The following is a 12,893-nucleotide window of genomic DNA, read 5'->3' as shown; positions in this document are numbered from 1 at the left end:
CCAGGGATTTTTTTTTTCTTTTACTCATTTTAACTTTCACTTTGATTTCTAGAAATGCAAAATATCTCTCTATACATGGATGCAATAAACGATCGTATGAACACCGATTCCAATAAGGAAGCATAATAAATCTGAATATCATGAAAAAGTATTCAAAGCACCATACATATCAAGACATTGCTATCATTTTGCTGTGAAGATATTCAGTGGCTGCTCTCTGGAATAAGATCACCTCAGTTCAAATATGGGAACAAGCATATAATAGCTGCCTATCTAGGGCAATTATTTAACCTGTCTTAAACCTCAGTTTCTTCATCTGAAAACAGAGACAACCATAGTAATCGCTCATATTGAAATAACCTAGATTAGTGTCAAATGAGGGGCACTGTTCGCCAGAGGGAAGATTCAGGTTTGAATCATCATAGTCTGTCTTGATACCTATGGGTGTCCAGGCATACTTTGCCATCAGATGTGGGAGTTCCCAGTTTCTCCTGATGGCTCTGGTTGCCTAGGAAACTTTGATACTTCTCCTGTCCCACCACCTATGCTGAGAGTTTTGTTAAGATAATATCCTGTCTCCAGAAAGCCATGCCTTAAATCTGGAGCTTGAGGTCAAGCATAGGAATCAGTTAGGATAATCAACTCATCTTGATTTGCCTGGCGTTTTCTCAATTTTTTCACTGATCATCGTAGGTCAACCAAGGTAGTTGGTCACCCTAGAATCAGACTTTCTCCTTTTCCTCTTTGCCCAACTCCCTCACTCGAAGGGATTAGGGTTAGAGGACAGATCTCTGCTTCTCCTAACACTAGCACTTACAATCAAAATAATTTCCAATTGGAGCCTTAATTTTGTTTTTACTGGACACTATTCTGGAGGCTAATGTCACTACCACTCAGAAAAAATGAATGAGAATACTGGGCCAGATCTACCCATTTCTTCCATATACTGCTAATGGATTACCCAGATAATTGCTGCATGATCTACACCTGTTGCTTGTGATTGTTGACTCCAAATTTCTAGTTGTCTGTTAAGAAGAACAGCAATTTCCTAGGTTGGGGACTGGGTGTGTGCACACATGTGTGTGCATGTTTGCTCTAATTTGCCCATCACTCTGCTCTCATCTACTTAAAAGAATCTTTCCAGGCAGATCTTTATTTTTGTCATGATTAACCTAGTAATAGCATGCTTACTGTAAAAAATTAAAATATATAGGTTACGAGGAAGAGAACAAAAATCTAGACTCTCACCATACAAGATAGCAAGATGTTAACGTTTTGCAGGGCCAGCATCTCATGCGTCTCTTTAGTCATACTCATAAGCGCAAATACACACAGATGGCAACACCACCATATTACCATAACTGGGATTATATACATGCTACCTTTGTCTTGGGCACATTCTCATTTTATCTTCTTTTAACCTCTTCCTTTTCCCTTCACCCCTCATCCAGTACACCCCACCACACACAGAAGCAAGCACTGATCATTAATTGATGTATTCCTTCAGCATTTTCTCCCTACTTATATAGGCACCTTGATTTCTATTCAAATGGCTTGATTCCGGCACCGTTTGGAGCCATTTGCTTCTGTCTTCCAAGATAGAAGAACCCTTTCTTGTTTACAGATCTGAGGTAGCCTTGCCTCTATGAATGTCTATGTACACTTCCAGTAATTTCTATGGAGCACTGAGTGAGAAGGTGTGTGTCCCCAGTTGTTTACATTTAGACTTCCAGCCCATGCTACTCCTCTTATAATTGGTTTTGTAAGGTTCATATTCCAAATTATATTTCTGAAGAATATGAACGTAAGCATTTGTCACTGGCTAGAAAACAAATTTTAACAGTAATAATCAGGGATCCCTGGGTGGCGCAGCGGTTTGGCGCCTGCCTTTGGCCCGGGGCGCAATCCTGGAGACCGGGGATCGAATCCCACGTCGGGCTCCCGGTGCATGGAGCCTGCTTCTCCCTCTGCCTATGTCTCTGCTTCTCTCTCTCTCACTGTGTGCCTATCATAAATAAATAAAATTAAAAAAAAAATTAACAGTAATAATCAAATATTTAAAACATGAGAAGTGATATAAACATCAAAGTTAAGAGTCCGCCTGTAAAAATGAAAATCAATTTAAAAACATCAGGGAACTTCAAGTACCAGTCTAGGGATATTTTCAATTCTGAAAATACTATATACTAAATTATCAGTGTTAATCTAAAGTTTACCATTGCACTGTTACCCCACTGGCCTTTTTATACTTTAAGAGAGAAATTGTAAAGCTTCAAATTTGAAATGAAATCGATCTCTCTGTCTCTCTGCACACACAGCACCACAAAGTCATGAATATTTCCTTTATCTAACACATATTTTCCCTTGTCCTAACTTATTTGGTATATCCAATGCAGAGAAAACCCCATCCATTTTTCCCTGAGGACAAAACATCCTCTTACCATTCGTATGACTAATTTTCCCTCTTCAGATTTTGGTGTACATCAGAAAAAAAGATGATTGCAAACATGAAAAATGTAACTATAAATAAAAACATGAGATATAAAATAAGAAATTGGCCCCAAATGGAAAATACATAATTGCTCATGAATAAATAAATAAATAGCCCTAAAGGTTGGCTGGCATCTGACAAGTTCAATTTATCAAAACATATCAATGTTTACAGAATGTAATAGATGTCTCAAGTATATTAGAATAAATATCTGTTAAAATTTTGTACATTAAGATATTTTTAAGGAGCCTTGACTTGTATGGGCATATTTGCAATATTGTATCAATTCTCAGGTCTTAGGTTTAAGTTTCCAAGTGCTTCAAAATCCTAGAAACCACTGTCAGGCTCATCTTCCTCAATTACTGGTTTCATCAAGGCATTACATTATTCAATGACTTACAATGCCCACTGAACTAAGGTCAAATTCTTCTGCTTGACTTGCAAGACCATCAATCTTAGTACCTTGCTGAATCTTTGTTACACAATGTGCTTTTCAAGTTTGACTGAAAATATAGCCTCTTATATCGGCAATCCATTTTTCTCCTTATCTCCCAAGCATAGAAGGCTGCTTTCTTTCTTGAGTCTTGACACACATGCCATAGTGTAAACAACAACTTCCTTAGGTTTTGCTTATGCGATCAATTCCCCCAAATTCGAGCAATGACAGCAGATACACAAGTAAATCATGCCTTGACCTTGGAAATCTCTCCCATCTTCCAATTTCTTCTTTGCAAAATGAGAGTAAGGCCACCTATGCATCAGAACTGTGTAAGGATTAATTGAAGCAATATTTATAAAATATCTAGCAATATGTCCTATAAATATTAAGTGGCCAATCAATGTCCACTTAAATACAAACTCCAAAGATAACTACTTTGAAGGGTTAACTTACACTTAGCTACCTAAGTTCCAGTGTATTTGTAACAATATTATAGTTATAATTTGGACATGGATAAAATAGATGGTAAGGGGATGGTTGTTACATTTTTTGTTTTTATCCATAGAATTTCTTAAAATTTACAGATGAAACTTTAATGGATAAAATAGTTCCTATATCTAATACTACATTTGTATAGCATCTTACCACTTCCAATTATCTTTCCTATACATTCTCTTATTTGAACCTAGATGGAAAATAAGGATGTATTATTGTTATCATTTTATAGATGCAAATGCTGAGGCTTAAAGAAACTAAATGAGTGACAAACCCAGATAGGGAAGATATGATTCAAGCCAGGTCACAAATCAATTGCTTTAAGAATCCCTCTCTAAGGGACAGCTGGTTGGCTGAATGGGTAGAGCACACAACACTTGATCTCTGGGTTGTGAGTTCAAACTCCATGTTGGATGTAGATATTACTTTAAAAAAAAAAGAATCCCTCTCTAAGAATTACATTCAAAGGATATGTCACAGAGGTTTCTCTGTTTAAGGTGTGTGTGCTGGGCGGGCAGCAGGTGTGTGTGCTGGGTGGGGGGGTTGGTGTGATCTTTTTTGTTGCAAATACTGCTCACTGGTTATGCAAATGAGCATTTATGCAGCTTAATTGGAGTTCAATTATTAGAGCAATTACTATGTCATTTTGTGCAATGTCTAACATCTGATGGTTTTATTTTATCCTGAAAGATAGTTTGGAGATTTGACATCTCATCACCTGTTACCTTGGGATGATGTGCTATGAATAGAGACGGAAAAAAAAATACCTCTAAGTAAACCTGTGCTTTTCTCTGGTCTATTATTTCATGAAATCATGGGCCACAGTTTGATTATCATTCATGCTGCTTTGCTGTTCACTGAATGTGGATTAAGTCACAATATGTCATCACTGTCAGGAAGGGTCTAAGTCATCGATAAGGAATAATGGTGCCTGGATTTCTGTGTATTGCCTCTTTGTCCACTTGTCTCTACTCTATCTAATTTGGCTTTTACCCTTAAATCTGTCAAGCTTTGCTTCTCAAGAGGATTATCTGGAAAAATTCCACATGAAAAGGGAAGGAGAGAAGAAATTGTAAACAAAAATTGATAGAAAAAAATAACGGAATAAAATCTGAAAGGATTTGTGTAAATGTTGAGATGGCAACGCTTTACTTAGCACAGCATAAATGAGCAGTATAAAATGTAGATATTATGAAATCTTGAAAATGTGTCATTTTAATTTTCCTTAATGTGTATATGCTCAAGATGAAACTTATTTCACATTTTTCCTAATTAATGCTTATTAAAGCACATGAACATTCTTTCTACCAGTAGAAATCTGCAACTTTTTTACTAAATACAAAGAAAATAAAAGCTCTTTGTTCACATTCTGAGCCAAGATATTTATCAAGCCCCACGAGGAAGAATGTAACCTGGGAATGCATGTGGTTAAAATGTAGCCCAGCACTGAGGCCAAGGGAAGGCAGGTATCACTGTGCTCCTCATCTTGGATTTTTTTACTCTTCTAAAACTGCCAGTCTGATCCTTCATTGTTTTTAAATGTTTTTCATCTTGTTCTTGCAGCCAGCTTACAATCCCTTAAAAAGCAATTGATTTTGCCTAGCAATTAAAATCTAACCTCCAATATTTCTAACCCTTCCTCTTGTTGCCAGTATCTGGTCATTCAAGTTGACCTTGATTATTCAGTGCTCCTTTGTCTCGATAGTGTTCCTCCAATGTTCCATGGCCTGGTCTATATCCACACTCTGATTAGCCTTATAATAGGCTTTGCTGAAAAAATGACCTAATACTTTCATCTGACAAAACAACAACAACAAAAAAAGAATAATCAGAAAAATGTGATCATCTGTATGAGACCTATGCTCAAAATAGATCTTGAAAATTCTAACATGAATGCCATGAAAAGATAGGTTTTCTGACACATTTTCAAACTAAATGCTGTTTTGTTTGTTGCAGAACTAACTCTCCTTTTTTTTTTTTAGCTATTCATATCATCTAGTTGAGGTTCCGATATAATATCCTCCTTGTGTTTATTTTTTTAATTTTTTTTATTTTTTTTTCCTCCTTGTGTTTAGATTCTGATTCAGTCGATATTTATTAGGCATTTCAAGCGAGCCAGTGTTCAAGGTAGTTTTTCTATACTCTATCACTTAAAAAAAAAACAAACAAACCCACAAGCCTGCAGCATGGACAAGGTTAGTTTTATAATACGGTGGATAAGAAAACAGATTCAGAGGTTAGTTAAGTTGCTCAAGGTCATATAAACTAGTACGTAGCAGATTAGTTAAGTTGCTCAAGGTCATATAAACTAGTACGTAGCAGAACCACGATGAGAGCTCTCCTTTTCAGATCCTGAGGCCAAAGCTATTTCTACTTTACCACAACCCCCTGTATAGGTATAGGTATGTGTCAATAAATAAGTAACAATAAAATGGATCCTTTCTGCATATGTAATTGCCCTATTTGTAGTTTGACAAAGTTATAAGATTAATCACTTTCAGCCTCAAGAATCTGGAAGGATTTCTTCTTTTAATAGGAACAACTTTCTGTAGCCTATAGGAAAGCAAAGACTAAAATAGCATAATGGGAATATAAATATATTAGATTTTAGCCGTAGGTTGGAAGTAATGAGAATTGTTATCTCTACAGGGGAAGTATAGAGCTCTCTTTTAAGCATAATATATCTACCTGAAAATCACTCTCAGGTGCTATACTTTTATCCTAGTCAGCTCAGCTTTAGATCCATGAGGAAAGACAGTTGAAATTATGTCAGAATCAAATGAAGTTAGAGACGTAACTGGAATGAAAAAGAGGTATGAGGTGGAGAACTCCTCACCCCCATACATTTGCTTCTGGTCCTATAGAGGCTATTTATTGAGATCCTACTATATGCCAGACACTGTGCCAGACATTTAAAATAGGTGTTTGAATCTAATTTTCATAATTTTGAAAGATAGTTATTTGCATCACTATCATCATCATCATCCCTGTGTCACCACCACCATCATCATCCCCGTGATTATTAATTTTGCGTGTCAATTTAGCTAGGCAATACCACCCAGTTATTCAAATACTAACCTAGACGCTGCTATGAAAGTGTTTTTTAGATGTGGTTATCATATACAACCATTTGACTTTAAGTAAAGGACAGTAACTTGATAATGTGGGTGGTCCTCACCCAATTGAAAAGCCTTAGGAGCAAAAACTGAGGTCTTCTGAGGGCAAAATTCTGCCTTAAGACTGCAGCACAGTTTCTGCCCAAGACTTTTCAGACTGAGGGCCTGCTTTATGGATTTCAAACTTGTCAACCCCATAGTTGCATACGCCAATTTCTTGACTTATGTCTCTTAGGACATGTGTGTGTGTGTGCATGTGCATGTGCGCGTGTGCGCGCACGTGTGTATGTGTGCTGGCACACACATGCGCCTATATGTTACTGCTTTTGCTTCTCTGGAGAGCCCTGGCTGACAAATCTTCATCTAAAAAAAGGAGAAAACTAAGCTTCAGATAACCCACCAATGTGGAGACTCAGAAAGGAACCCACGTCTTCTGACCCTTAGGTTCTGTCCGTTTTCTGCATGTGTTTCTTAATTTTTTCCTTACTCTTTCTACTTTCTCTAGCTTGAAAGCTGCTTGGTAGCTCTTGAACAGTACGCACACATAAACATGTGAGGGCTATCAAGGGAAGTCGAAGGTCTTGTTCACCTCATCACAGATCCTGATTTGTTGACACATGGTGCATATCCAAGCACACGACTCCCAGGCAGTTTGCTTACAGGGCAGCCCTTGGCTAAAGAGGACACTCAGTGAGTGGCTATAAGACAGTCCTACAGATAGTGAGCTCATGTAGGGATTCCCAAAGTACTACCAATGTTTATGAACACTTACTTGTGATAGGTACTGTGCTAAGAGCTAACAGCAGCATGGTTCAGAAACAGGGCATGCCTTAGACTGTTACATTCTGGAGGCAGATTTACTCCACAATGTAATGTAGGGGTGGCTTTACAGACAAGAGATAGGGAATTAGGTCATACCTTTGTCCTTGTGAGCTAAATTTCATTGAGGAAATCACTCCATCTTGATGATATTCCATTTATTCATAGTGATTTGGGAGTTACCACACCACCCACCTCATAAGACTGTTGTAACGAAAAAAAATAGACATAAAAGGGTCTGTTTGCTAAAGCACCACACAAACTAGAATCATAAGTATCAATAGTTGAGCTTATTTTCCCTCTTGTGTTCACAGCACTGGACTGTAAGTTGTAGGTAATACAAAAAACCACGGAAGTGAGATGCCTGGGTGGCTCAGTGGTTGGGCATCTGCCCTCAGCTCAGGTTGTAATCCTGGGGTCCTGGGTTCGAGTCCCAGTTGGGCTCCCCACAGGGAGTCTGCTTCTCCCTCTGCCTATGTATCTGCCTCTCTCAGGAATAAATAAATAAATACGTCTAAAAAAGAAATTTAAAAAAAGAAAGGAAATGTAGTAGCTATCTCCTGCCCCTGGAAAGCATTTTCTTTTCATAAATGAGGGATAAATGTGTGAAATGCTGAGAACTATAAGCCAGATGTGTATTTGTGTCTATGTTTTCTGCTATTGCGAATGATACAGAAGAGAGGGAAAATGCAACATAGAAAATGGTGAGAGGCATCCCTGGGTGGCGCAGCGGTTTAGCGCCTGCCTTTGGCCCAGGGCGCGATCCTGGAGACCCGGGATCGAATCCCACGTCAGGCTGCCTGGATGGAGCCTGCTTCTCCCTCTGCCTGTGTTTCTGCCTCTCTCTCTCTCTCTCTCTCTCTCTCTCTCTCTCTCTGTGACTATCATAAATAATAAAATATAAAAAAAAAAGAAAATGGTGAGAATTGCTGGAGCGGATATACTTAAGAAGATGACAGGGGATGGGATCCCTCAAACAAGTGGACAGGCTGACCTGTGGAATGCAGTTTATCCAAAGAAATCACATGTAATGGGTGCAGAATAATAGGATGTCGATGAATAGTTGTGGTGAAGGAAATACGGAGAGGAAAACTAACTCAAGTTAGTTTGAACTTGAGTCATGTGACCTCTCTATGGTGCTTAATTTTCTGTGTCAAATTGGCCAGGCTGGGGACACCTGGGTGGCTCAGTGGTTGAGCATCTGCCTTCAGTTCAGGGCGTGATCCCGGGGTCCTTGGATCAAGTCCCACACCAGCTCCCTGTGGGACGCCTGCTTCTCCCTCTGCCTGTGTCTCTGCCTCTCTCTTGGTGTCTCTCATGAATAAATAAAATATTTTTAAAAAATGGCTAGGCTGGTAACACACACACTCCCTGGGCGTGCCTATGAGAGTGTTTCTCAAAGAGATGAGCATCTGAGAAAGTAAGACTGAGGAAAGATTAGTGTCTTGTAACCTCCAACTCTCATGGGCATCATCCACTCCCCTGAAGGCCTGAATAGAGCAGGAAGGTGGAGGGTAGGACAGTTTGTTCTCTTTGCTGGTGCCACGATAGCCATTTTCTCCAGCCCTCAGATATCAGTGCACCTGCTCTGGGGGCTTTTGACTCCTACCTGGACTTAGACCATCAGTCCTCTGATGCTCAGGCCTTCAGACTCTCACTGAGTCACAGCACTGGCTTCTCTGAGTCCCCAGCTTACTGATAGCATGGGTCTTCATAGTCTCCCTCTCTCTCTCTAGACATATAGATTCTATTTCTCCACAGGAACCCTAATACGTTGTCTATCCCAAAGTTTCCTTCTTTATAAAATGGAGGGAATAGTGGTATGTGCCAATTAAAATTGGTGTCATGACTAAAGAAATAAACTCCTGCATGGAAGATATTTAGTATGCTGCCTGGCACGCAGTAAGCACTAAATGTTAGTTATTAATTTTTAATGGCATACTTTCTGGAATCAGATAGCCTGGGATCAGATACCATTGGGTACATGAATGACCTGACCTCTCTTGGCCTTCTTTGATTCATCTCTAAGACAGGAATAATAACAACTCTTTCCTCATGGGAACAATGAGATAATGCGTCCATACAGCATAGCGCGGTACCCGTGTCAGCATTACTGATAATCTCCCACTTGATGACTAGAACAACAAAACACGTGCTCTAACAACGATGGTCTAGAGAGAGGAAAGGAAGGACATGGAGTAGGAAGCACAAAATTTTACTTTTACAAGGTGAGGACACTCTCCTCCCTCTTACGTGTTTTTTATTATGATTTTTCGAATCGCTCTAGATGATACAGCGAAACACAAGACCCAACCAAATGCGCTATCATAGCACGAGTGTTAGCTGAACTAGAACGATGCCTATGTGTGGACAGGGCTGAGGTTAAAGCTCATGTACCATATCCCAGGATAATGAAATAATATAAATATAATCCATTTGTAAGAGGATGGGGGAAAGCGACTGTGTTAAGAAGTTCTGGCTGAGGAAGGAAGTCCATTGCTCGTCCACTGCACAGCATCTGAAAGAGCATGTTGTGAGTTGATAAATATCATGTGATGAAGAGAAATCTCACAGAGGAAGACATGGACATGGCCAACACGCACATGAGAAAATGCTCCGCATCACTTGTCATCAGGGAAATACAAATCAAAACCACAATGAGATACCACCTCACACCAGTGAGAATGGGGAAAATTAACAAGGCAGGAAACCACCAATGTTGGAGAGGATGCGGAGAAAGGGGAACCCTCTTGCACTGTTGGTGGGAATGTGAACTGGTGCAGCCACTCTGGAAAACTGTGTGGAGGTTCCTCAAAGAGTTAAAAATAGACCTGCCCTACGACCCAGCAATTGCCCTGCTGGGGATTTACCCCAAAGATGCAGATGCAATGAAACACCGGGACACCTGCACCCCGATGTTTCTCTCAGCAATGTCCACAATAGCCAAACTGTGGAAGGAGCCTCGGTGTCCATCGAAAGATGAATGGATAAAGAAGCTGTGGTCTATGTATACAATGGAATATTCCTCAGCCTTTAGAAACGACAAATACCCACCATTTGCTTCAGTGTGGGTGGAACTGGAGGTTATTAGGCTTAGTGAAGTAAGTCAATCGGAGAAGGACAAACAGTGTATGTTCTCATTCATTTGGGGAATATAAATAATAGTGAAAGGGAATATAAGGTTAAGGAGAAGAAATGTGTGGGAAATATCAGGAAGGGAGACAGAACATAAAGACTCCTAACTCTGGGAAACGAGCTAGGGGTGGTGGAAGGGGAGGAGGGCGGAGGGTGGGGGTGAATGGGTGATGGGCACTGAGGGGGACACTTGACGGGATGAGCACTGGGTGTTATTCTGTATGTTGGTAAATTGAACACCAATAAAATTAATTTATTAAAAAAAAGATAAATATCATGTGACCCCCCCCCCCCAATATTGTAAACTATCACTGCTGGCAATTTTAATTAGATCTAAGCATTCAGCCAGGTAGCTATTCTGTGCCAGGTCGTATTTTAGGTTCTAGAATACAAGACTACCACGTAAAGGAGATTGAAAAAAAAATCCAATTCTAATTCAGAATAATAAGTGTGATATTCTGAGATAGAACTGTAGAAAGGGGATAGAGAAGACACACGGCAACCTCAAGTATATTCATTTTTCTACATTCTATTTCTGAGAACAATATTGTTTCTTGAGTGAACTCCTGATCCTAGAATTGGAGCTCTTTGGGAGCTGTTACTTTTTTGTTCTTTGCGTCTCCACTGCTTGGCACCGAATGGATTCTCAGGGTCTATTTCATGAAAGGAGGAAGGGACAGCGGGAAGGGGGGAAGAAGGGAGGGCAAGTTGATTGTAGATAAAAGGTGTGGGCCTGTTGAGACATGAATCAAAGAGCCTGCATATTTTATGCAGTTTCTTTTCAAGAAGAGGCCACAAATGGGCTATTTTCAGAACTGCTTTGTGAATCTTGGGCTGCATTCTTACAAAATGGCTTCGTTTGCCTGAACAACTGTGGCTTCTGTACATATGCAAATAGCAACAAATATGAACAGGAAATTTTTATTGTAATAACAATTCAAAGTGACACACCAGCATCTGGATGGAAATTTCTCCAGCTGCACAGCTCACTCCTGTTTATAAGCCAAATAACCATGTCATCCGCAGAACTGGGCCTGAGGAGTGGCTAGAGATTATGTGGCGGAACACCGCCAGGTAATGACCGTTCTTCTGAATCTATGAGCAGGGACGAGAAAATTCTTAGGTAGGGGCAGCGTTGCAGAAAAAGCATGCTCTTGACATCAGGTGGCTCTGGTATTGAGCCCTGGATTTGCCACTTACTATCTATCTGGGTCACTTTGTGCAAATTATATAATCTTTTCAAGTCCCATTTTCTTCATCTTCAAGCCGAGAAAAACAATGATATTATTGTTTATTTTTATTATTGTTTATTTTTAATTTTTATTTTTATTATTGTTGATATTATTGTTTATTTTATTATTATTATTTTTCATATATTGATATTAATGATATTATTGTAACAAATATATAATAATATAAGAAGTGAGATGAGCAACAGGCCCAATCCAAGTGTGGCCAGGACGGTATAAGCAGTAGCCACGATTCCTCGTAGGCTTCAAAAGGAAGGCACATAAACAGGATGGACTATATGTCATATGAAGGTAAAACTGTGTTTGGTTCACTGCGACATGAAAACACAGTAGAGCAAATTCACCAATAACAAGGTGAATGACTGAGGGTCGCCTGGGTGGCTCAGTGGTTGAGCGTCTGGCTTTGGCTCAGGTTGTGATACCGGAGTCCTGGGATCAAGTCCTACATCAGGCTCCCAGCGGAAAGCCTGCTTCTCCCTCTGCCTGTTTCTCTGCCTCTCTCTGTTTCTCTCATGAATAAATAAATAAATAAATTAATTAATTAATTAAATCTTGAAAATAAAAATAAAAAAACCAAGGTGAATGATTGATACAGTTAAAACTTGCTGTCTTAGCCACGTGCCACTGTGTTTGCAATAATTATTTCCAATAAAGTATATGATCCAGTTCTCTTTGAAAGGAACCTTGCACCGTGGCTAAGGTCCCTCACCTTCAGAGCTGTACTGAGAATGTCTGAACTAGCCGAGAATTTGATCTTGGCTCTGGCATTTACTAGTAGAGTGACTTTGAGCAGTGTACTTATCTATTTCCTCATATATATATATATATTTCCTTCATATATATATATATGAAGTGTTGAGAAACATACCTGGCACGCAGAAAAAATAGATATGAGTTTTTAAATTTCTGCTATCATTGTTATTATTGTTTTGACAAAAACCGAGTAACAGCCAACTGGTATGCTGAGGCCTTGCCAAGTGCACTGAGATAGTCATCCCCTCCGCCTGGACCCCCAACTTAGCCATTCCTGGCCACAACCGGTCTCCTATTTTCCCCAGTGTTAACATTCCTTCTAAAATATCATTTGCTGTATACGGCATGAGGTGAAAAGGTTGGAAACCTCTATTTTGGAGCGTAAGCCTTGGAGT

The sequence above is a fragment of the Vulpes lagopus genome, chromosome X (genome assembly GCF_018345385.1).
Source record: "Vulpes lagopus strain Blue_001 chromosome X, ASM1834538v1, whole genome shotgun sequence".
NCBI lineage: Eukaryota > Metazoa > Chordata > Mammalia > Carnivora > Canidae > Vulpes > Vulpes lagopus.
This window is presented reverse-complemented; position numbering follows the sequence as displayed.